Below are 26796 nucleotides of genomic sequence, written 5' to 3' on the forward strand. Positions count from 1 at the left end.
CTCAGTTCTTGCTAACTTTTTAGCACTTCAGTGTTAATTTGACTAAGATGCATCTTGGAAATCAGCAAAGACTAAAAATCAGGGGTTTATTTATTATCTTGCTCATTGTCCATGTCAGGTATAGATTTTCTTCTCCCCCTCCCCCTCCTCCCCCTCCTCCTCCTTCCTCTCCTTCTTTTTTTGGAAAGGCCAAGTAGTAAATATTTCAGACTGCAGGACAGGTGGTGTCTACTGCAACTATTCAACTCTAACATTGTAGCACAAAATCAGTCAAAGACTATAATTCAATGAATGGGCATGGCTGTGTCTTGATAAAACTTTATTAAACCAGGCAATGGACTGGATTTGGCCCATGGATGACAGTTTGCCAACTCTGGGTATAGATTTAAGAAAGTAGTGGAAAAAATATTAATAATGCAGATTAAACATTTAAGTGTGTTGTGTCTATAGGCATTACACTGAATATAGCACAAAAAGTTGAGGGCATACTCTTCCACTATCCAAAAGTAATATGATTCAGCAAAGAAGTTTCTCATTTCAGGTAAATTTCCAAAAGTTTTTTTTTATTTCACTTTTACCATTTTGGTTAACGTATACAAAAAAAAAATTACCCATCAATCATTTATTTATAAACTGATTTATTTGAATAATAAAAATGGATAATGAATTTTATAAGAAACAGCAAGTCAAAAAGTTGCTACAGATAAGAGGGCCAAATCATAATGATTAAAATGTCTACACAACAGGAAGATATGGCAATTGTAAACATATATGTTCCAAATAAGAGAACACTAAAATGTATGAAGCAAAAACTGACAGAGTCACCTGGGTGGCTCAGTTGAGGGGTGGCTCAGTTGAGTGAGCATCCGACTCTGGAGTTCAGCTCAGGTCATGATCCCAGGGTCATAGGATTGAGCACTGAGCACCGTGTCAGGCTCCGTGCTGACCATGGAGCTGCTTGGGATTCTCTCTTTCTCCTTTTCTTTCTCTCTCTCCCTTCCCCGCCTCTCTCCCCTGCTTGTGCTCTGTCTCTAAAACAAACAAACAAATGAAATATCTGACACAATGAAGGGAGAAACAGTTGATTCCACAGTAATAGTTGGAAGCTTCAATACTACCATTTCAGTGATGGATAGGACAACTGGACAGGAGATCAAAAAGAAAGTAGAAAATTTGAACCACACTATAGACCTGACAAACATTTATAGCACACTCCACCTAACAACAACGTACTCTATATTCTGTTCATTTGCACATGGAATATTTTCCAGGATAGACCATATGTTAGACCATAGAGTTCACTGACTACAGTGAAATAGTCAAGAAATAGCAAGTCAAATTGAAGTTATGGTTGTATAAATCATAGTTATGTATGTAGAATATACTTATGTATGGTATATAGATTTTTGTATTTTTATTATTATAAATTGCTTGTTACAAATCCTTTGTGCTATTAAAATTTATAATTAGTTCATATATGTATACAGTTTTGTTCAGAAGAATCCATTGTTAAACATTTATTAGCACATCTCTGTACTGGAGTTTTCTCCTTTGATTCATTTTCTTCTTGCTCCTTTCATTAGTACATAATTTCTTCTTTACCTGAACAACTTTTTTTTTTCTTTTCCCCACCTTGCTTACTACGTTCCACTCCAACCTGGATATTTTATTTACCCTTTTGTTCATGTTTCCTTTGTTCCAAATTCTGGCACTGAAAAGAGAAAGAAAAGAAAGAGGAAAGAAGGGAGGGAAGGAGGAAAAAAATAGTTAATGAATTAATGATGAAAATAAAGCACATCTTGTCTTCCATGTATAAATGCCAAAGTGTACTACACCTTACTCAGACATTATGTCTGGAGTCAGGACAAAAGTATTAGGCAAGAGCTTCATCATCCACTATTCCTAGGATGTTATATCATAGACTTGTTTTGTATTTGATGCTACTTGACAATGAGTGTTATCACAGTGGTTCTGCCTTTCTTTGTATATGCGTCTGCCTCTATGTTGTTATTGCTCATGTATTTTAGGGCACTTGGTAAAATCATCTAGACCCTTTATTTAAGCTCTTTAGTTATTCTCTCGGCTCTTAACTGTTAGTGCCTAACTTAAGGAAGCAGTGATGTAGTTAATTCAATACAATATGTCAGTCCCAAATTTACTTACTTTGGACAACAAATCAGTTTTACAGTTTATAATTGAGTGTGGCATCCACTGTTTTTGTAGGAATTTTTAATTCAAAAAGGATCATGCAGTTATTCATATTTTCATTCCATTCCTGACCCCAATCATCTCATAAGTTGTTACAAAGCAGTTTTTCAGAGATAAGAAAAGAAATGAAATGTTTTGGTTTAAAGTGTGGCTAAATCTGGTTGTTAAGGACTTTAAAATGCATCCAGACATTTAAAGAAGAGTTATTACCTTAGTACCTATTCTTCTCAAACTGTTCCAAAAAATAGAAATAGAAGGAATGCTTCCAAACTTATTCTGTGAAGCCAGAACTACCTTGATTCTAAAACCAGACAAAGACCACTTTGGTGTTCTACACAACAAAGGAGAGTTACAGGAAAATATCCCTGATGAACCTGGAAGCAAAAATTCTCATCAAGATACTAGCAAATCAAATCCAACAGGACATGAAAAGAATTATTAACCATGGTCAAGTGGGATTTATTCCTGGGTTGCAGGGCTGGCTCAATATTCACAAATCAGTCAACAGGATACACCACATTAATAAAAGAAAGGATAAGAACCATACGATCATTTCAATAGATACAGAAAAAGCATTTGACAAAATACAGCATCCTTTCGTGATAAAAATGCTCAGAAAAGTAAGAATAGAAGGAACATACCTGAACATCATAAAGGCCATATATGAAAGGCCCCCAGCTAATATCACCCTCAATGGGGAAAAACTGAGAGCTTTCCCCCTAAGGTCAGCAATACCACAGGGATGTCCACTCTCATCACTGTTATTCAACGTAGTACTGGAAGTCCCAGCCTCAGCAATCAGACAAAAAAAAAGAAAGAAAGAAAGAAAGAAAGAAAGAAAGAAAGAAAGAAAGAAAGAAAGAAAGAAAGAAAGAAAGAAAGAAAGAAAGAAAAGGCATACAGATTGGCAAAGAAGCCAAACTTTTACTCTTCACAGATGACACGATAACTCTATATTGAAAACCTGAAGATTCCACCAAAAAAAAAAAAAAAAAACCTGCTAGAACTGATACATGAATTCAGGAAAGTCTCAGGATATAATATCAATGTACAGAAACAGTTATATTTCTATACACCAATAATGAAGCAGCAGAAAGAGAAATCAAGAATTTTATTCCATTTATAACTGCATCAAAAACCATAAGATACCTAGGAATAAACCCAACCAAAAAGGTAAAAGATCTGTACACTGAAAACTATAGAAAGCTTATGAAAGAAATTGAAGAAAACATAAATAAGTGGAAAAACATTCCATGCTCATGGATTGGAAGAACAAGTATTGTTAAAATGTGTATACTACCCAAAGCAATCTACATATTCAATACAATCCCTATCAAAATAATACCAGCATTCTTCACAGAGCTAGAACAAACAATCCTAGAATTTTCTTGGAAACAGAAAAGACCCTGAATAACCAAAGTATTGTTGAAAAAGAAAACCAAAGCTGGAGGCATCACAATCCTGGATTTCGAGATGTATTACAAAGGTGTATTCATCAAGACAGTATGGTACTGGTACAAAAACAGACATATAGATCAATGGAACAGAATAGAGAATCCAGAAATGGACCCACAAATGTATGGCCAACTAATCTTTGAAAAAGTAGGAAAGAATATCCAATGAAAAAAAGAGTCTCTTCAGCAAATGGTGCTGGGAAAACTGGATAGTGACATGCAGAAGAATGAACCTGGACCACTTTCTTATACACCATATACAAAAATAAACTCAAAATAGTTGAAAGACCTAAATGTGAGACAGGAAACCAGGAGAAAACAGGCAGCAACCTCTTTGACCTGGGCTGCAGAAACTTCTTACTAGACATGTCTCCAGAGGCAAGGGAAATAAAAACAAAAATGAACTATTGGGATCTCATCAGTATAAAAAGCTTCTGCACAGAGAAGGAAACAATCAGCAAAACTAAAAGGCAACTGATGGAATGGGAAAAGATATTTGCAAATGACATATAAGATAAAGGGTTTGTATCTAAAATCTATAAAGAACTCATCAAACTCAACACCCAAAAAACAAATAATCCAGTGAAGAAATGGGCAAAAGACATGAATAGACACTTCTCCAAAGAAGACATCCAGATGGCCAACTGACACATGAAAAAATGCTCAACATCACTCATCATCAGGGAAATACAAATCAAAACCACAATGAGATACCACCTCACACCTGTCAGAATGGCTAACATTAACAACTCAGGCAACAACAGATGTTGGCAAGGATGTAGAGAAAGAGGATCTCTTTTGCATTGTTGGTGGGAATGCAAGCTGGTGCAGCCACTCTGGAAAACAGTATGGAGGTTCCTCAAAAACTAAAAACAGAACTACCCTACGACCCAGCAATTGCACTACTAGGCATTTATCCACGGGATACAGGTGTGGTGATTCGAAGGGACACATGCACCCCAATGTTTATAGCAGCACTATCAACAATAGCCAAAGTATGGAAAGAGCCCAATGTCCATCAATGCATGAATGGATAAAGAAGATGTGGCGCATATATATATATATATATATACACACACACATATATATATATATACACACATATATATATATATATACACACACATATATATATATATACACACATATATATACACACACACACACACACACACACACACACATATATATATATATATATATATATATATGATACTCGGCGATCAAAAACAATGAAATCTTGCCATTGGCAACAACATAGATGGAACTAGAGAATATTATGCTAAGTAAAACAAGTCAGAGAAAGACAAATGTAATATGATTTCATTCATATGTGGAATTTAAGAAACACAACAGGTGAACATAGGGGAAGGAAAGGAAAAATAAGATAAAAACAGAGGTAAACCATAAGTGACTCTTAAATACAGAGAACAAACTGAGAGCTGCTGGAGGGGAGGTAGGTGGGGGGATGGGCTAAATCAGTGATGGGCATTAAGGAGGGCACTTGTTGGGATGAGCACTGGGTGTTTTATGCTGGTGATGAATCACTGGGTTCTATTTCTGAAACCAATAGTACACTGTATGTGAACTAACTTAAATTTAAATAAATAAATTTTAATAAATGCATTCAGACTTCGAGCAAAATAATACATGCTAGTGTGGAGAAAGAAGCAAATTACAAATCAACTTCCTCTTTTTTCTTTTTCTAAATTAATACTTTTCATATAAACAAGTAAATTGGAAATTGGAGGAGAATGAACACAGATATAGAGCAAGAGTGAAATTTAGAAATTATTTATGGTTAATCCTCTCATGTTAGAAATGAGCAAGGTGAATAGTTCTATCTATATTGATCAGATAACTTATGTAAAATTAGAATAACTATAAATCCCCCTGTTTTTACTCCCTATAGATACTGGATCTGAAAAATCTCAAGAACCCTGTGAAAATAGGTACAAAGACTTGTTTTGTATTTAATGCTACTCTACAATGAGCATCTATAGAATTGTCACCTACAAATGCTTTGTTTCTAGAATGGAAACAGAGGAGGGTTAGGATTGTTAATATATAATTTAAATTTTTTCCATTGAAATTTTTACTAAGAAATTTGTAGACTCACATGAAGTTGTTAAAAATAACAGAGATCAACTGTTTCCTTTTCCAGTTTCCCCCAATGGCAACAATATCACAACCACAGTATTGACACTGATACAGTCAATTCATCTTATTCACATTTCCCCATTTTTGCTTGTATTCATTTTTCTGTCTGTATGGGTGTTATAGAGTATGTGTATGAAGTTTCATGCAATTTTGTCACCTGTGGACGTTCATATATCCACACCACGGTCGAGATACTGAACCACATATTTCAATACTACAATACAAGTATTCCTCATACTAGTCTTTTTATAATGACACCCACATCCTTTCTACCTCATCCTAGGAACCACTAATCTGTCCACCATTTTGAAAATAATGTCACTTCCAAAATGTTACATAACTGAAATAATACAGTATGTAACTATGTGGAATTGGCTTTTTTCATTCAGCACAATTCCATGGAGATTCATCTAAGTTGTTGTGTATATCAGTAGTCTGTTTCTTTTAATTGTTGTGTAGTATTCCATAGTACATATATATGACTATTGAACCATTTATCTGTTGAAGGACATCTGGGCCAACTCCAGTTTTTGGCTATTATGAATAGGATGCAATGAACTTTCATGTACTGGTTTTTGTGTTATCATAAGTTTTCATTTCTCGGGCATGAATATCTGAGAATGCAATTGCTGTATCATATAATAATTATCTGTTCAGTTTTATAAGAAACTACCAAACTGTTTTCAGTATGGCTGTGTCATTTTACATTTCTATCAAAAATGTATGAGTGATCCAGTTTCTCCATATCTTCATCAGCACTTAGTGTTGTCAATATTTTTTTTTTGTTTTTAAGCATGTAGTGATATGATTGTGGTCTTATTTTTCATTTCCTTGGTGGCTAATGATGTTGAACATCTTTTTATGTGCTTCACTGACATCTCTGTATATGGTTTAGTGAAACAAATGTTCACATGTCCATTTTCTAATTTACTTATTATTTTTATTAAAATTTGTATTTTACCATTGAATTTTGAGAGTTCCTCACATAATCTAGAAATGTCTTGTGTCAAATATGTGGCTTGCAAATATTTTCTCCAAGTCCATAATTTGACTCTTCAAACTCTTCTGAGAACAAAAGGTTTTGATTTTAATAAGGCCCAATTTAATTTTTTCCTTTCCTAAATGATGATTTTGGTGTCAAGACTAAGAACTAGTCTGACAATTTTTCTCTGATGTCTTTCCTAAAGGTTTTTTAGTGTTGCATTTTAAATTTAAGTCCCAATTGAATCAGTTTTTGTGTAGGGTATGATGTTTAGGTCAAGGTTCATTATTTTGCCTGTGATTATCTGATTGCTCCAGACCATTTATTGAAAAGTCTATCCTTCCTCCACAAAATTGCTTTTGCACCTATGTGAAAATACCAGTTGAGAATATTTGTCTGGGTCTATTTCTCTGTTTTCTGTTCTGTCTCATTGATCTATGTGAAACTGGGAGCACTGTCTGCCAATACTACATTGTCTTGGTAGAGTGATTCTTCCTCCTTTATTCTTTTTTTCAAGATTGTTTTAGCTATTGTACAGGCTGTGACTTACATGTAAATTTTAGAATGTGCTATCTCTGTCTTCAGAAAGTATTGCTGAGATTTTAATAGGAATTATATTAATTTTATATAGCAGTTTGGAGAGAATTGACATCTTCCTGTGTTGAATCTTCCAATCCATGAATATGGTATATCTCTCCATTTATTTACATCTTTTTAATTTTTTCAACAGCATTTCATAATTTTTAGCATACAGATCCTCTACATATTTCTTAAATGTATATTTAAATATTTTATTCTCTTTGGATTGATGGTAAATGACATTTGTTTTTAATCTTAGTTCTCTGTGTTTATTGTTACTATATGGAAATGTGAATGATTTTTATGTGTTGATTTTGTATTCTGTGACCTTGCTGAATTCATTTTTTACTTCTAGGAATTTTTTTGATAGATTTCCTGGGATTTGCTTCCAATATGTGTGCATTTTATTTTTCTTTCTTTCCTGTTTGTAATGACTAGAATTTCTAGTATTATGTTGTATAAATGTGGTGAGAATGGACATGTTTGCTTTGTTTGTAATCTTAAAGGGAAAGCATCCAAACTTCCACCATTAATGTAATATTAGCTACAGGATTTTTTTATACATTGTGTGTGTGTGTGTGTGTGTGTGTGTGTGTGTACGTGTTTCAGAATGAGATCATTTCCTTCTATTCCTAACTTGCTGAGAGATTTTTAAATGAATATATTTTGTCAAATGTCTTTTGTTATTAATATGATCACATTATTTTTTCTTATTTGGTTTACCAATGTGGTGGATTATATGGATTGATTTCTAATGGTAACAAGTTATATATATCTAGAATAAATATTTCTTGGGCATGGTGTACAATCATTCTCATACATTTTTTGGACTTAGTCTGCTAGTGTTTTGTTGAGGATATTTTGCATCTAAGTTCATGAGAAATGTTGTGTTTTGTTTTGTTTTGTTTTTTTAATTGTCTTTGTCTGGTTTTGGTATCGGGGTAATAATGGCCTCATAAAATGAATTACAAAGTTTTCCCTTCTCTTTTCTGGAAGAGATTGTGTAGAATTGGTGTTAATTTTTCTTGAAGTGTTTGATAGAATTTTTTAATGAGTCCATCTAGACCTAGAGGTTTCTTTTTGGAAGTTTTAAAATTATGAATTTAACTCCCTTAATAGTTATAAAACTATTAAAATTATCTATTTCATATTGGTTGAGTTGTGGTAGTTTGTGTTTTTCAAAGGAGTTGATTCATTTCATTTAAATAGTGAAATTTATATATGTAGAGTTCATATTACTCTGTTATCATTATTGTAATGTCTTCAGAGTATAGCGATATCTCCATTTTCATTTCTGATATTGTCATATGTATGTGCCTTTTATTTTTTTCCTTGTTAGAGATTTTTCTTTGCTCTTGTCAAAGAACAAGTTCATAAAACTAAAAATGGTGGTATTAAAGATAATTATTTGTCAATTTTTGTATTTTTTCATATTTGTGATTAATTTCAGCTTTGAGTCATTTTTAAGTCTTGAATATAAAGTTTATAATATTCTTTTATACATATTTTATAATTTTTTGTATATTTTTATATCTCATGTTCCTCTGTATGCAAGATTTTATCATATCATTGCTAATTTATGCATCTTTCTTTTTTCTTCTTCATTGTGTTTAAGTGTTAATAATTAAATGGTATATTAGTCTGCTTATAAAGGCAAGAGTCTTTTTTCTCCTTTTTTTTTCATTATGGTAAAATACACATAACATAAAATTTACCATTTTGACCATTTTTAATTATATAATTCAGTGGCATTAAGTGCATTCACATTGCTGTGTAACCATCACCACTAGCCATTTCCAGAACTTTTTCATCCTCCTGAACTGAAACTCTGTGCCCATTAAATAGTAACTTCCTGTTCCCTCCTCCCCGCAGCCTCTGGCAGCCACAATTTTTTCTGTCTCTGTAATTTTGTCTACTCTAGGTCCCTCATATTAAATCATACAATATTTGTCTTTTTGTTTCTGGCTTATTTCACTTAGCATAATATTTTCAAGGTCGCTTTTTTTTTTCTTTTAACTGGTAAGTTTAGCCTATTTATGAGAGTTTGGGTGTAATTCCTATTGACTTATATGTGATGTGTTTAAATTTTCACAATATGCCTCAGAACTGCAGAAATGCAATCCTCGTTTTCTGTAATGCACCTTGACTTGGCATGTGTCTACTGATTTGGGAAAAATAAATTTGATTCTTATCACTTCCTGGTGATTTAGTCTCTATCAATTTAAAACAGTCTCTCCTCCAAAATTAACTCTATCTCTTTTCAGAAGGTATTTAGCCCTTCAGCACTTCTTCCCTCTTCATCTTCTTCTTTTCTGTCCCTGGTGTTAATCTGGGTTTGGGAGACGCAGATTTAGCATCACAGCAGTGGGGGTGGGCAACATGTCACCTGTTCTGTCTGTCCTCCGAGCCCTTTCTGGCCTGCGCGGATGATGACCTATGGCCCACCCAGCTGGATGGTCTGTCCTGGCATCTTCTAGGGATGTTTGAGGCCCTTAGCATGGTCTCAATGCAAGACCTACCTGCTTGGGATTCTCCTGTCTCTCCTTAGGACCGCCTAGGGCACAAAGGAATTCTGGGACCCCCTCACATCCTACATGTCCCTTATGAATGTAGATATGAGGGCAACATCTCAGACCCTCTCACCCTAAAAATGTGACTTCTTTACTTTTACTTCCTTGCAGCTGTCCCAGGTTAGCTCCAAACAAAGGACACTGACCCACAGATGCACACCAACATGTTTAGGGTTTCTGCAGGCTCGTAACCCTTCTCCCTTATTCTCAGCCTAATGTCAGAGGCATGAGCATTCTGGGCCTCTAAGAAGGGACCCTGGGTGAATTCTGACCTTCCAGTTCTTTTCCTGGCTGGTCAAGGCATTGCTGTCTTTCTTTTTGGAAACTCTACCCTTAGGCCACATCCTTGGTCATCTTTCCTCTAGCCAGTCCTCCACACTGCTGCTCTCCAAAACTCCTCCTTCTCTTGGGATCCAGCACAAGGCTGTGACAGGAGCTCAGGAAACATTTGCTGAGTGCTGGTCTGAGCAGGATCTTCACAGGAAACCTCACATCCTGTGTGTGACAATCCAATTCACTTAGCCAAAATAATCAAATTAATAGTTTCTTGATTCAATCTGTTACTGTATGAACCAGTTTTTTTCTATCACTGGGGTTTCTCAGGACCCTAGGTTGAGACCCTCAATGGCACATTTTGGAGGAGGCCCTTAATTTTGTGACAATCTCATTCTTTCCAAAGCCTGTTAGAATTTTTTCTTGAGGCTCCTAGCTGCATTTATTACCACCACTCCAATCTCAGAATTGAAAGCATCCAGTAACCAAGCCAACACCAATTATGTAGCCACAGCCCTCAGAAGAGCCCCACAGTAACCAGGGCAACCCTGATTTAGCTTCATCGTGATGAATAATAAATTACGAGAGGACAGGGCCATAGGCTGGGGCTGTTGGAAATGCCTGGCTTTAAAGATGATGGGAAAGTTGGCAGAAAGTACACAGCGCCTCACGAGGTCTTGTGGGCCTGAGCTCCTTCATAATTTACCCTATTGCCAAGGGGCGTAGCTTTTATTCTACTAATCAGGGGTCAAGAAGAGTCATGGTGTTGTGGCCTCTCTTGGCTTCACAAGAAATTTAGCATTTGACTGCTCTTTGTGGTTTGTCGTGATGACACAGAATCTTTCCTCATGTAGCAATGTAATTCTGTTTTAACTCATCTTCATGTGAGTGTGCCATTATCCTGGCTAAAGCTGCAATTTGAAAGTTGATTCCAAACCCCAAAGTTTTCTAGCAAAGAACACATTCTCGGCAAAATAAAAACTGATATGTTTAAAGTAGGCCAACAGTGCAGTTCCATACAAATATTTATCTGCCCTGTGTACATTCCTGTACTCTTTAATTCATTGGGTCAGTACAGTTTTACAGAGGCAGAGCCGTGTATCTGGACAGACAGGTCCTGGCTCTGTGCCCTCCATGCGTGCAGCTCTCCTTCTAAGATGAGGAGTGAATGACAAACAAAGGAGACCATTTCCAACAACTGGAAGCACTACAAGGAAAGAGGCAGGGAAGGGGCACCTGAGTGGCTCAGTCGCTTAAGCATCAGACTTCCGCTCAGGTCATGATCTCACAGTTTGTGAGTTTGAGCCCTGCATTGGCTCTGTGCTGACAGCTCAGAGCCTGGCACCTGCTTCAGAGTCTGTGTCTTCCTTTCTCTCTGCCTATCCCCTGTTTGTGCTCTTTCTCTCTCTCTCTCAAAAAGAAATAAACATCAAAAAAAAATTTTTTTTAAGAGAAAGAGGCAGGGAAGTGTTAGAAGGAAGCCCTGTGCTTCTCTGAGCATGTGACTTGTGACCTGGGGCCTGAGCAACTCAAGGAAGCACCTGAGGAGCAGAGAGGAGGATTTCAGGACCGGGCGCAGCATGGAGGAGGCCTTGAGGCTAACTGGATGAGTTTGAAGAACAGGAAGGAGGCCATGCAACTGGAGCCCTGTAGGTGGAGAGAGGCACAGGGACTGAGGCTCCCAGAATTTACACCTTAGCCCTTGCTCTATGTCCTTCTTTGTGTCCCATGTACTCAGGCCCTAAGACTTCTATCCACTGAGATCACTGGTGGTTTGTGACTTCTTGGCTGGGGCACTTTGTGACCTTTTCACTCTGTCTTTCCAGTGTCCTGCCACCTGCTAGGTGATGCTTCCTCATCCCTGTATGGAGATATGTGTAAGCTGTGGGTGGGACTGTTTCATTGCCCTGACTCCTACAGTTCATGGAAATGTGAGAAGAACTTGAAGGTGAACCATTGTCTGTCCCAACAATGTGGACTCCAATAGAACATCTAGCACTCTTTAGGAGACCCCCAAATGTCAACATGTGTAGGTGTTTCCTCTTGGGCATGGCCCCCTCTGGTTCTCTGAGCATACAGTGGGGCTACCTGTGTTTGAGCACAAAGCAGGAAGGGAGCTCGGAATGGGCAGCTTCAGACTTGACTTAATCCTTTTTGGGACTTTTCCAGCCTCCCAGCCCTCTGTCAGCTGTGGCTTTTCTGGAGGAGGGTCTTCATTCTCCTGAGATGTCCAGGGTATGGAGGGATGAGGCCACCTTGCAGGGGCTGGAGATGGAGCTGGAGGTCTGGGTGCTCCAGGACCAGCTTCTCAGGTGACTTTTCTGTCCCCTCCGCCTCCTGGCCCATGGGTCTAGCGTTGTATTTATCAGGCCTTTAATATCTGCTTGAAGCGTGGTCTCTACAGGGAAAAAATAGTAATTAAAACCAGCTCATTCTCAAGGTAGCTGACTCACGGACTGCTGAGGGAGAAGCCAGATACAGACTCAATCCAGCCTGCAGCCTTGCCTTGAGGAAGCAGCTCCCACCAAAGACCTAGTGAGCCTGAAAATGGAAACTTTTCAAGAAAAGCTAGAAATTTTATGTGAAGTTCCTCAGTTTTACTCTCAAAATTTTTTATGTGAAGTTCCCCAGTTTTACTCTCAAATGCTAGGTAAGTTCCCCCAAGAATAAAAGAAAGTTAAAAAGAATCACTGTCCAGTGCCCTGAGGGTGACTAGTCCACAGCCTTGCCTACATTCTTCCTCTCTTGGTTCTTCCACAATACTGTTGGAAGATTTTTTTTTTTTTACCTCATCAATACCCAGGATTCATCATCTCACTGCTTCAAAGACTGAAGAGGTGGACACAGAATAAAATAAGCAGCAGGCAAAAGTTTATTAGAGTATAAGATCATAAAGGAAGAATAGTTTGAAAAGTCTCTCTACAGAGAGGGGACATTCGAAAATGAATGCCCATGACTATAGGCAAGGAACTTTATTTTATAGGGTTTGGTTGGCCCCTTCCCTCCCCCGCCTTGTTCCTTCTCAGTTCCTACCCTTATTTTTGTGTAGGTAACTCTAAATGCCTGGTCATGCCTTTTTGATTCCCTCCTTTCCATTGGATAAGGGGTGGTCTATGGCCATACAGTTCCTTGTGGGTCATAAGTTTTATGGTCTAACTATTTTTAGTCAGGTTTTTGTCAATTTCCTAAGGGACACCTGAGGGGGAGTAGGTGGTGTCTGTTACATTTTTTAAGAGGAACTTTATGCCTGAGGGAGTTTGCTAATGGTTGGATGCTCCCAGCATTGTTTTAAAATATGTTTTCCCCACTCAGGGACCTCAGGTCCTAACCTTTCCCTCTCTGCCTATTTTATCCTATATTTCCCTATCATAATGCCCTCTCCCCTTACTGGATATGCTCACACCACTGAAATTGATAAGCAGATCGTCATTTGTTAAGGGCCAATTAGAGGTCTAGTTCTGTAGTAGTAGCAGTTTCAGTTTTACCTAGAAACATACCACAACACTGTGAGCAGTGCATTTTTGTGTATGACTCTAAAAGTTGTGAGAATATCACATCCTATTAGGTGAGAGACCAGAAGGAATTTAAAACTAATAAAAATGCTCTTCTTTACTGGTTAATATTTATGTTATGTTCTAGGAATGAACAGATACTAGTTGACAGGCATTTGCGTCTCTAAATCCTGATTCCAAGTGGGAGGAGCAGGAAGGAGTTGTCAGCCCTGAACTTGCCCCGCCAAAGCAAGGGGTATGGAGGGTAAAGGAGGCCCCCAGCTGCCCCTGAGCATGAGTTGCTGAGATGTGAATGGATGTTCTTTTTTCTTATTTATGTTTAGTTATTTATTTTGAGAGAGAGAGCATGCCAGCATGGGGAAAGGCAGAGAGAGAGAATCCCAAGCAGGCTCCATGCTGTTAGTGCAGAGCCCATTCCGAGCCTCTATCCCACCAACCGTGGGATCATGACCTGAGCCGAAATCCAGAGTCAGATGCTTAATCAACTGAGCCACCCAGGCACCCCTGAATGGATGCTCTTTTAAAAAGAATGACCAAGAGGGACTACACGCCCTAGATTAGTAAATCTGAGAAGCCATGCATAGAGGGAGCCCCCTTTAATTCTTTAACACACTATTCTGCAAGTTAATTTGACCACAGAACCTCATTTAGCTTCTTTCCAATTTTTCTGTTATTCCAAACACGGCTGCTGCAAATACTTGTTTGGGCCTTTCTGGAAGAAAAGCATTAAATGCTTCTCATTTTCCTGTTAACCAGCACCATTGTTCCAGCCTTTTCTCCTTTTCTGCCAGCCACGTGGAGCTCTGCTTTGATTACAGTGCTAACTAATGAAATTTCAGTCTGGACTGAAAATGCAAGTCTATGTATGTAATTAACCAAAGGCGTCTCAGAAGGAGATGAAGGCATGGCCCCTCCCCTGCGGGTCCAGAAGAGAAATCTCTGTGTTCAACTAGTTCCACGCTTCTCCAGTGATGAGAACATCTCAGGAAGAGTGGTCTCATTTTCATGTGCATAGGGAGGCTGGTGTGAAATATTCATAGCTTTCCAACTTATGCTGTCCTTGAAAGTATCATTTGAACAAACAGGTCTTGTAAAAATTCCCAAGACTGTGGAAATCATTGCCATGTCCTGTGAAGAGTTATCTTCAAAGAGGGCTGGGAGTCTGGCTTAGTGTTCTCATTTGACCACTGCTGTCTGGCAGGAATGTTGCAAATGGCACCTTCAAATTTCCACACTCCCTAGAGTCTCTCTCTTATCAGGATGGCAAACACATGATGAAAATTTTGAATAGGCAGAGTATAACTACACAAAGACAAATAAAAATAAAATAGCTGATGACAAGGAGGTATTTTTTTTCTCCTAAAAGATCAGGGAAAGTTATGTCTTAATTCCATGATTTTATATATATACATATATATGTGTATATATATATATATATATATATATGTATGTGTATATATATATACACATACATATATATATACACACACACACATATATAGTTATACATATATATGGTATATATATAGTATATAGTTATATATATATATATATATATATATAGTTTTTTTTAACAAAGCAGAAACTTTCTTTTTAAAATTTTTTTAATGTTTCTTATTTTGAGAGAGAGAGAGAGAGACAGAGAAAGACAGAGCACAAGTGGGGGTGGGGCAGAGAGAGAGGAAGACACAGAATTGGAAGCAGTCTCCAGGCTCTGAGCTGTTTGCACAGAGCCCGACACAGGGTTCAAACTCACGGACCGTGGGCTCATGACCTGAGGTGAAGTCCGATGCTTAATCCACTGAGCCATCGGGGCGCCCCTGGTTTATATTGTTAAAAAACAAAGTCCACTGAGTGCATATGAAGATCTAATTGGTGTTATTACATGATTCTTGAATTAGGCAGCACCCCTTCTGGCAAGTAGAGGGAGCCCTGAGGAATTGTGCAAAACTTGGGAAGTTTTCCAAAGGAAGGAGGGTGAGGCAAAGAGTCAATAGGAAAAGAAGAGAAAGGACTGTTCCAGGTGTGGTCACTTTCTCCTTCTTAGGGGGAACAGCAGGGGGTCCTCTCCTGCAGATGACCTCATCTTCCTTTGGGGGATGGAGAGGGCCCCATGACAGATGACCTCCTTGGTACTGACCAGAAAATTGCTGACTGGGTAAAACTACATTTCTTCAACTGCAGTTAGGTTAGATAGTAAGCCCTGGTTTAGGTTAGATAGTAAGCCCTGGTTTACTGACTTGGGGCTTTAACCTAAGTAATGCCATTTGGGGCTTGTGGTTTTCTTTTTTAACAACATAAGCTGCAATAAAAGTCCTATCTTGTGGAATTAGATAACTTTGTCCTTAATTGTTTTGTATTCACATACACATGTGCACACACATGTGGAAACAAAAAAACAAAAACTAGGGGCACCTGGGTGGCTCAGTCGAGCGTCCGACTTTGGCTCAGGTCATGATCTCAGAGTTCATGAGTTCAAGCCCCGCGTCAGGCTCTGTGCTGACAGCTCAGAGCCTGGAGTTTCGGATTCTGTGTCTCCCTCTCTCTCTACTCCTCCCCCTCTCACACTCTGTCTCTCTCAAAAATAAATAAAACGTTAAAAAACAAACCACCTAGATTCTCCTCAGCTTTGGGGTTTTAAAAGAATACTTTCTATACTGTCCCTTTGATGCTTGTTCCAAAGCACAATTAAAGAATGTTACAGCTCTTCACTTTCATCAGCATCATGATTGCACTTCCTGTACCACCTGTCTGTGTTGTAATGTACTTTCATTATATAAAAAGTGGAATTTGGAAACATTGACCCATGGTAACTGCCAAGCTTCTTTGATGGTGTAAAATGTCATAACGAAAGGTGTAGGGACTAAAAAAACTCCGTCAGTGTAAAGATGGAGATTTAAATTCTAATGAGTTTGGAGAGATAAACCTAATGGAACCTTCATGGTGCTAGATTAACCTGGTCAAGCCCCAGCTATGGGGCTCACCAGCAGGCCCAGGCACCCTGGGGGTGATCTCTGGGGGTGGTTTAGGGCAGGAGGAATATTGCCCTGGAGTGTGAGATGTAGATGCTGGGTGGTTGGGGGTGTGCTCCACTGTGACTGGTTTGCATATGAAAGGCAGATTAGATTCACAGACAAGTTGTTTACTATTTTGGTATTAACTAGCCCTGGGAACAGCAGTCCCTCCAGGATCTACAAGGCCCCAGGATGTCAGAGCATCAGATAGTGCAAAACATAAACATAATTAATACAGAACCTCTTTGAAGCTTCTAAAATCTGACTTAATTAACCCAATCGACACTTCGCGTCCATCTTTTTTGTATACTAACTCTCACACATGCATTATGTCAGTCGGTCCTGCCAGACCCCAGCACTGGGGTGGAGAAGGCAGTGCTTATCCTAGTATGATAGGGAAAAAGGATGGGATCAAATAGGTGGAGAGGGAAAGGCCTAGGACCTGAGGTCCCTAGGTGGGGGAAACACATATTTTGGAACAATGCTGAGAGTGTCTGACCACAGCAAAACCCCCTCAGGTGTAAGGTTCCTCTTAAGATTGTAACAGACACCACCTACTCCCCCTCAGGTTCCCCTCAGGAATTTGACCAAAGACCTGACTAAAAATAAGTAGACCATAAAACAGATAACCCACAAGGAACAGTATGGCCATAGACCACCCCTCATACAACGGAAAGGAGGCAATCAGGAACGGACAACCCAGCACCTAGAGTTATCAAGCCAATAAGGGTAGGAGTTGAGAAGGGACAAGGGGGAAAAGTCTAATAAACTTTTACCTGCTGCTTGTTTTGTGTCCAACTCCTCATTCTTCAAAGCAGCAAGACAATGAACCCCAGGTATTGAGGTTTAAAAATCCTGCAACACTGGGGCAGTTTACACTCTGATGGGGTGTCAGTGGGCAGTGTGCACAGTGCCCTGAGAGACACTCGCACATGGGGTGCAGGGGAACTCGAGCCTTAGGGTACTGGGTCCCACTGGGGCAAGCAGAGGCGGCTTCCAGAATGGGGGATGCTTTTGCCAAGTCTTAGAAAATACAATCCTGTCTTTGTATTCTTCGCCTTGGGTGACGGCAACAGTGTGAGGTGGGAAACAGAATGTGTGGGAGGAACCAGAATCAAAATGCAACTTTCTAACTGGTTCCCATCATCACTTGAAGGTGTCCCCCTGACATATTACAAGTGTCCAGCTCCATGACTTTGCATAAACCCATGGAAGCAGCACCAGGTGCAGAGATAGCATGGCCAACATCCCCAGGAGGCCCCATCTTTCCTTCTCCTAGGGGCTCACCCTCCACAAGAGCAGCCCTATCTTAACCTCTGTCAGCTTTCCTAACTTTCAACGTTTTATAAATAGTATCCTACGTCAGAATATTGTTTCCTGCTTTTTTCATTCTATGTGTCTGTTGAAGTCCATCATCTCATTGCAAGTAGCTCTGGTCTCTCACTGTATGGACATACCACAGTTCATTTTCCCATCCTTCTCTTGATAGACATCAGGGTATTTCCAGAGACGCTGTGGAAGAGGGTGCTGCTGTGAATATTCCAACACGCATCTTATGATCAACATCCCATCCCCATGCCTTTCTGCTGGTCATGCCTACAAGTGCGGTCTCTGGGTCCTGGGGTACACATGTGTTTGGCTTTGGCAGATGGTGACAAACAAGTTTTCCAGAGTGGTTTGCACTGTCTTCACTTCCACCAGGAGTGTACATGCATCCATTTGCTGAGAAATCTCACATCTGTTGTGTGCTGGTGCCTCCCCCAAACCCGGGCTGTAACTTGGGGCGGAAGCACTGAGGGCAGAATCGCTTCTCCCAGCTGCCGGGCAGAGAGGCAAGGAGAGCACTTGGGAGCCTCGTTATGTGCCAACATTTCTTAGCCATTTCAGAGTAGACTATCTATGTTTAAGGAATAGGCTAATTCTCCCTTAGCTGAGCATCAATGTTTTATCCTTATGTACTTCAGTTGGAAACAGGTTTTTATTTTTCGTAGCCACTATCTACTATGGCATGTGGGTTTCACCCATGTGCCAGTTTTCATCATCCGGCACTAAGTGCCGAGAGCAGTGTGTTAAGTAGGAATCTGAGGCTGTGTCTGGGCTCCATGGGGAGCAAGCATGAAAGCTGTTTTTACCACGAGCCAAAGGGGGAAAGGATGGGATGTGTGTCTTGTGTTCACCATCCCTTCTGAGGAGGACGCACCAAGTAAGTCCCAGCTCTCAAGAATTCTAACGACAGTGTTTTAGGAAGAAAAAAACAGGTAGAGTTAAAAAATCATCATAAAGCAAATTAAAGTGAGTGCTATCATTAAGAAATGAGCTGCCATCCGGTGCCTAGGTGGCTCAGTCGGTTGGGTGTCCGACTTTGACTCAGGTCATGATCTCACGGTTCATGAGTTCAAGCTCCGCATTGGGCTCTGTGCTGACAGGTCAGAGCCTAGAGCCTGCTTCAGATTCTGTGTCTCCCTCTCTCTCTGCCTGTCCCCTGCTCTCAGTCTGTCTCTCTCTCTCTCTCTCAAAAATAAATAAACATTAAAAAAAATGAGCTGCCAAATCTGGGAGAAGAGAAGACAAAGGTTTTAGACATACTGTGGAGATCAGGAAAGTTTACACAAAGGAGGGCAGCTGAGCTGGGCCTTGAGGGATGTGTTTCCTGGAGGGAGTTGGTTCAAGGGGGCAGTCCAGGGAAGAAACACTAGTAATAAGGGGCAGAATGAGAATGAAAATGTCCCAGCTATGGGGTGTCTGGGTGGCTCAGTCAGTTAAGTGTCTGACTTTGGCTCAGGTCACGATCTTGCAGTCAGTGAGTTCAAGCCCCATGTCGGGCTCTGTGCTGACAGCTCAGAGCCTAGAGCCTGCTTTGGATTCTGTCTCCCTCTCTCTCTGTCCCTCCCCTGCTCAGGCTCTGTTTTGTCTCTCAAAAATTAATAAACGTTAAAAGTTTTTTTTAATAATAAAAAAAAAAGAAAATGTCTCAGCTTGTCCTAGGAACGTAAGCAGTTTGGTGTGTCTGAAACACAGGAAAAGTGGAGAAAGGATGATGTGTACTTAGAGCCATGTGTACTGGATTCAATCCTCCTCCGTTGCTGACCAGTTCTGTGACCTCAGTCAAGCTACTCTCTGAGCCCCATTTTCCTCATTTGTAGAGATAGTAGAGATACAAAGTTCTTAACACAGTTCCTGGCTCACACAGATTTCAGTAACTGTCACATCATAGACACCAATTATTCATCACAACACAGTGGTTTTGTGTCCACATATAGTTAAATGTAAATATGCATGTGTATATATCAACATATATGACAGCTGGAAAATTTCACTTCAAAATATTTATGTTTATTTTAGTGCTGAACAAAAGTCATTTTTTTCAATCCTTTTTGTCTTATTTTACCTATTATTATTATTTTGGAGACAGAGCACAAGCAGGGGAGGGGGGCAGAGGGAGAGAAAGAGAGAATCTTAAGTAGGCTCCATGCTCAACACAGAGCCCAGTGTGGGGCATGATCCCACAACCCTAGGATCCCCCAACCCTGAGCCAAAATCAAGAAGAGTCAGACACTCAACCGACTAAGCCACCCACGTGCCCCTGTATTCTCCCTTTTGTTTTTTTTCTTTTTATTTCTTTTAAAATTTTTTAATGTCTATTTATCTTTGAGAGAGACAGAGTGCAAGTGAGGGAGGGGCAGAGAGAGAGGGAGACACAACCCGAAGCAGGCTCTAGGCTCAGAGCTGTCAGCATAGAGCCTGACGCAGGGCTTGAATCCATGAACTGTGAGATCATAACCTGAGCTGATGTTGGATGCTTAACCAACTGAGCCACCCAGGTGCCCCTCCCTTTTCTTTTTAATACTTCTTTTTAATGTTTATTTAAAAAAAAATTTTTTTTGAACGTTTATTTATTTTTGAGACAGAGAGAGACAGAGCATGAACAGGGGAGGGGCAGAGAGAGAGGGAGACACAGAATCTGAAACAGGCTCCAGGCTCTGAGCGGTCAGCACAGAGCCCGACGCGGGGCTCGAACTCACGGACCGTAAGATCATGACCTGAGCCAAAGTTGGACGCTTAACCGACCGAGCCACCCAGATGCCCCAATGTTTATTTTTTAGAGAGAGAGAGCATGAACCGGGAGGGACAGAGAGAGGGAGACAGAATCTGAAGTAGGCTCCAGGCTCTGAGCTGTCAGCACAGAGCCCAACACAGGGCTCGAACTCACGAACTGCAAGATCATGACCTGAGGTGAAGTTGGACACTTGACTGACTGAGCACCCAGGTGCCCCTATATTTACCCTTTTAAACCCTGTAGGAACATAGGAAGTTTCACTTTATATTTCTTAAGAATGTAGAAATTTCTAACTTTGTCATATTTTTAGATTATTTGAAAAATGTATTTGAAAAGGTTTTCTAAGGGTAAATCCATCTTTATAATGTATCACGGTAACTGAATTGGTTTAAGAATTAACTTTGCAGGGTGCCTCATGGCTCAGTCAGTTAAGCATCTGACTTCGGCTTGGGTCATGATCTCATGGTTCATGGGTTCAAGCCCTGCATCAGGCTCTCTGCTGACAGCTCGGAGCCTGGAGCCTGCTTCGGATTCTGTGTCTCCCTCTCTCTCTGCTCTTCCCTTGCTCATGCTCTGTCTCTCTCTCAAAAATAAATAAACTTTAAAAAAATCAACTTCGCTAATGAAAAAGGCATTCCCATTTCAAAGTCTTAAGGTGAGGTAGAATCAGTGTATCCTGTATGTATATACCTATTTACTTGACATTCTTTGCATTTTTCTTTCAAAATATTCAAGATTCAGGCTGTGAGTTTTTTAAAATCCCAAACATTTCCCAAGAAATAAAAAGTGGTAGGAAATCTATAACTAATTATTAATAGTTTTTGTCATTACTTACTGCTCTCTTGGCGAAAATGTTCTAAAATAAATTGTTTGATTACATGGTTACATTTTAAAAGGATCGTTTTCTCTTTAAGAAAAAAATATCAGCCAAGGCCCACCTATGTGAAACCCAAATCACAAGAAAGCAGAAGCCATCTACATCTGGAATGTGGTCAGGGGGCTGTAGAGGGGGACACAGTTCCATATGCTGTGGCATCTCTTCTAGGCCATTAGATGTTGACTTGGCTTATGGTCTCAGAAAGTTAGTTAGTTAGTTATTATGGTCTCAGAGAGTTATTTATTTATTTATTTATTTATTTATTTATTATTTTTTTGTCTGAGACCTTATAAGCTGATGGGAATTGAAGATACTGGCTTTTTAAACTCCCACACAAGCCATGGTCTGCAGGTTGGACTTGGGTTCCTTCCTGGCTTCTCTGCGTGGGTCAGTTGCATAGTAACTTTCTCATGAAGCTGTTGTCCTTGCTCCTGCTTGGCCAGCAGGCTGGTTCTGCAGAAGCTATTACTCCTCTCTTCCCCAGGGTAGGTGACCAGCGGAGGCAGAGTCATGGATATACCAGAACTACTGCTGAGATGTGGTACACCTTAAATTTACACAAGGTTAGATGTTGGAGGTATTTCAATTTTAAGAAATACAGCTGAGACTTAGGTATTTCTGTATTTTCTTTTAATGTTTATATTGGGAGGTGGGGGCAGAAAGAGAGGGAGACAGAGAATCCGAAGCAGGCTGTGCTATGACAGTGCTGAGCCTGATGCGGGGCTTGAACCCATGAATGGTGAGATCATGACCTGAGCTGAAGTAGGATGCTTAACTGACTGAGCCACCCCGGTGCCCCTATTTCTGTATTTTCAAAGTCAGAATAACAGGTTACAAGCCATGATTGTAAGGACAGGCTACCCTAACCCATCACAATCCCATCCCTGCCTAGGAACAACTTACTAAGCCCCTCAAGGAGAACCAGGTCAGGAGGGGTAGCATGTGGGGCTGTGTCACTGGCTTGGCAGGGAAGCTGGAGTGATCGTGATGGGCTGGCTGGATCCCCAAGCCTGGCAGGAACCCTCTGCCTCTCACGGGAACAGACGCTCCAGTCCCTACTGCCTCCGGAGCAAGGAAGAGCCTAAAAGGCCAGGAAAGGGTGCCAGCTGCAGGGGCTCCTGTGGCAAATAGATTCAGATGCTTGGGAAGGAAGGGGGTAGTCCTGCTGTCACCAGCCCAGAGAGTCCCACTAATGCTGAACTCCCAGCAATGTCACATGCGGGAGGGAGACCGTGATGGAGAAGGTAGAGTTCGTTGGTCTTAAACTTTCTGTGTTCATGGCACTCTTGTGAATATTAAACATTATGGCAGAACATGGAAGCTAAGTCAGTAATTATCACAATGTGATGGTTATTGTTTCTTTTTTTCAAACACCTTTATTGTGATATAATTCATATATCACACTAGTTACTCATTTAAAGTGTACAATTCAGTAGTTTCTAGTGTATCCACCAATATGTGTAACCATTACCACAATTTTAGAACATTTTCATTACCTCGAAAAGAAACCCCGTATCCTAAGCATCATCCCCCTATGTCCTTATTCCCACCTCCACCCCCAGCCCCAAACAACCACTAATCTACTTTCTGTCTATTGATTTTACTGTGCTGGACATTTCATATGAATGGAATCCTATACTGTGTGGCCTTTTGTGTCTGACTTCTTTCACTCAGCATAATGTTCTCAGGATTTGTCAGGTTGTAGCATCATTACTGGAGTTTCTGGGGTCTTGTCAGTGTCATTCAGTGTCCTGAGTGTCCACCAGTATGAGAGTTACCTAGTCCTACATCAATAGGGCCTGTGTTTTAGGAGCCCTCCACTGTCAACAGCAGGGTGGCCACAGGACAACAGAGGGGTCACTCAGAATAAGCAGGACTGGGATTGGCTGAGCCGAGTTATTGAGTTTGGCAGATTTGACAGATTAATGAGAATGTCTGCAAAACTGATGTAATGCTAAAAGTATTCAAAAGTAGTGGTGAATTTTTGCAAACCTATTCTCCAATTAAAGTAATAAAATGAAAACACTAACAACTAACAATATTTGCACTTTGCACTTTTACCCCAAGAGCGTGAAGCTCAGAGAACTTCTGTGACTTGTCCTGGGTCATTCTTTAGCAGACAGGACCCTGAATGGATCTGACTCTGTCCCTCATGCTTTGCTTTCCTCTGTGGCTCAGCAGGCTTGTCACCCTCAAGGACGGTCTGCCCAGTGAGCGTCCCCAGGGTCCGTGGGCTGCCCCCAAGGTTCAGCCTTCCCCACTGCGTTCCTTTTAGGACTGTCTGAAGGTCACATATCTGTCTCATTTGTGCTTCTTAAAAGAATCCAGGGGCATCCTTCTCTGTTGTCTAAGCCCTTTGTACTCCCAGACAGGCTGATGGACCATAAATAAGGGGTGGGGGGGGGCAGGCTGGCTGTTAAATGCTCCAAAGAGATTCATGAAAAATTACTGCAGCTTCATTTGCAAAGCTCTGCTGTGTTGTTCCCAGTGACCCGAACACTGTGGGGGCACTCCTGAAATAAATCTGTCAGCCTTCCGCACACCCAAGATGTTGAGGTCAGAGAACTGATCAGGAGGTTTCCAGAATTTTTCTTACAATTAATCACAAATTCAGTGAAACAACTGATGGAAAAGATTTATTTTGATGTCTATTCCCCGGGGTCACTGAAGGGTTATTTGACGTGATAATCTCTGCTTCCCAGCCAAGCCAGGCCTCTCCCTTCCTTTTTCCCCCCAGGAAGCAGTCTTGCCATTTACATGAGCTCCTTCAGTCTTCGTACCAAGGTAGAGGCATGATCATGTGAAATAATTCTTTGCATGTTTTTGAGATGTGAGAAAGCAGACTATATCAGAACTCTGGACACTTTGTCCAGTTGATCAAAGTGGAAGGACACATCAGAGCCAAAGGCCATGCTCCCAGATCCCAAGGTTGTGAATCCCCAGTGGTGCCTGTTAGCCAGTGGTCATGGCATGATGTGAACTTGCCAGACTGTAATTTGACTCTTGTGTATTAATATAGTTACGTGGGTAGAAGAAAAGGAAAACAAGCATTTGATACATTTCTTATAGTTTCTTTTTGTGAGTTGATTAGACTCTAAACCAGATGCGACTTTCTGGAGGACCATTTGGCCCACTTTCTTTTGGGCAACATGTCTCCCTGTTATGTGCATTTCTGGTGCCCAGCACCTACTCAGCCATGAGGCAGGCCTGTGAACCAAGCTGCTCCAACTGGAGTTCTTCTCCAGAACTTGGGATCTTTAGGAAAGTTACCAATAGGTGAGGGAAATGAGGGACCTTATCCCAGCTGTGCATCCAAAGAAGATGGCACATGTTTTAGGCCACTTAGATGTCCTTAGCTGCCGCCTTGTAAGATTCCTTCTATGGTTCATAGTCTGTTCATGTTTTTGCAAACCTGGCTGTTCCAGTCTGTTTTGTTTTTCACATTGCCAATTTTATCAATTGATGTTTGCATAGAAAATCATCTATTTTTTCTAGATTTTCAAATTTGTTGGCACAAAGTTATTCCTAGCATTTTCTTCTCCTTTTAATCCCCTCTGCATTTGTATTTATGTTCCCTTTCTCATTCCTAAATCTATTAGGGATATTAAGTCTTTGCTCATCTCCTGAAAACATATCTAGGAGCTCTAGCAACCTTGGTGGACATTGTGTGTATTGTGATTGCTTTGTACTCCAGGCCTGGCTGGCCAGAGCCTTTGTTCTTATCTTTTATTTTGAGACTTTTCTAGCTTTCTGAGATTCTTGGTTTGCCGTTAAAAGGACTCTGCACCCCATGTTTGTGCAACCATCCTTTTACATTTTCCTGAGTTTTTATTGTTTTAATTTAGATTCTTAGTTAAATATATTTTATTTTTATGTTTTGAGACAATTATAGATGAATAGCTTACTATGCCAGCACTATTATTAAGCAAACTGTCTTTTTCCTACTGAATTGAAATGCCATGTTTTTCATTTACTAATTTCTTATAGATTATCAGTCTGATTTCTGAAATTTTTCTATCCCATTGTACTCTTTATTTATTTTTAAGCCATGACTTTAGTGTTTTGATTACAACATTAATATCTGTTAAGACATCCACTGTTCTCCCATTATCTCTTTTGGTTTTCAAAAATTTTTTGGATAATTCTTACATGTTTGTTATTTTATAAATCTTTAAAATGATTTTGTCTGGGGTGCCTGGGTGGCTCAGTTGGTTAAGCGTCTGACTCTTGACTTTGCTTCAGGTCATGATCTCATGGCTATGAGATGGAGCCCCACGCTGAGCTCCATGCTGAGTGTGGAGCCTGATTGGGATTTTCTCTCCCTCTCTCTCTGCCTCTTCCCCACTCATGCTTGCTCTCTCTCTCTCTCTCTTTCTCTCAAAATAAATGAATAAACATCAAAAAATTATTTTGTCCAGTTCTATCCACTCCATTGGGATTCTGATTGGAATGCCAGCACAAGTGTGCATTCCTTGGGAAGGATCGGCAGTTTGTAGGATATTACCTCTTTCCATTTAGGAATAGGCTGTGCACCTCCATTGATTCAGGCAGTAGGTGTCAGTCAGGACACATAGTGAAGAAGCCAACTCAAGCTAGTTTTCACCTGGAAGGGACCCAAAGAGTTCACAGAGTCTCCAGGACAGCCAGAAACCAAGTTTGGAGGCTATAAGGCCAGGAAAGGAAAGATGCTTCAAATTATACTCAGGAACTGCTTTGAGGAAGACCCCATCGTCACGGGGCCAGTAGTGTGACCCTGCAGACCCTAGGCTTTGGATACTGTCTCCAGAACCTCATTTCCTGCCTCCTCTGGAAACTGGCTGTGTCTGCTGTCCCCTATTTCAGAATGGAGTCCATGCAGTACATACCTGTGTCCCAAGCTCCCACCTAAGTCCTGTGCAGGAGTGTCTCATAGTGGAGCCCTCCTTTAAGGGCTCCCTCCCAATTAGGCAGGCCTGGAAAGCATTTCTGGAGAAGGTAGACCGACTCATAAGGTGAGTATTCCCCAAACTGAGGAGGAAGGCTTAATGGCATTGGGCGGCCAGGTAGAATGACCCATATCTGTTATACCTGAGTTATTGCTACATAATAAGATTTTATATATAACTTCCCA

The 26796-nt window shown here is 40.3% G+C and overlaps 1 protein-coding gene across 2 annotated transcripts in view; it reads left to right on the forward strand.

Moving 5' to 3' along the window:
• Positions 1-26796, forward strand: part of FAM189A1 (family with sequence similarity 189 member A1) — a 434865-nt gene that overhangs the window by 315518 nt on the left and 92551 nt on the right. Inside the window, exon 2 of one of the 2 annotated variants that reach the window (XM_042988240.1) lies at positions 5575-5614. The exons of the other annotated variant lie outside the window; for it this stretch is intronic. The gene's annotated coding sequence lies outside the window, so the exon portion shown is untranslated. The remainder of the gene's footprint in view (positions 1-5574; positions 5615-26796) is intronic. 2 annotated transcript variants of the gene reach the window in all.

The sequence above is a fragment of the Panthera tigris genome, chromosome B3, assembly GCF_018350195.1.
Source record: "Panthera tigris isolate Pti1 chromosome B3, P.tigris_Pti1_mat1.1, whole genome shotgun sequence".
Classification (NCBI taxonomy): Eukaryota; Metazoa; Chordata; class Mammalia; order Carnivora; family Felidae; genus Panthera; species Panthera tigris.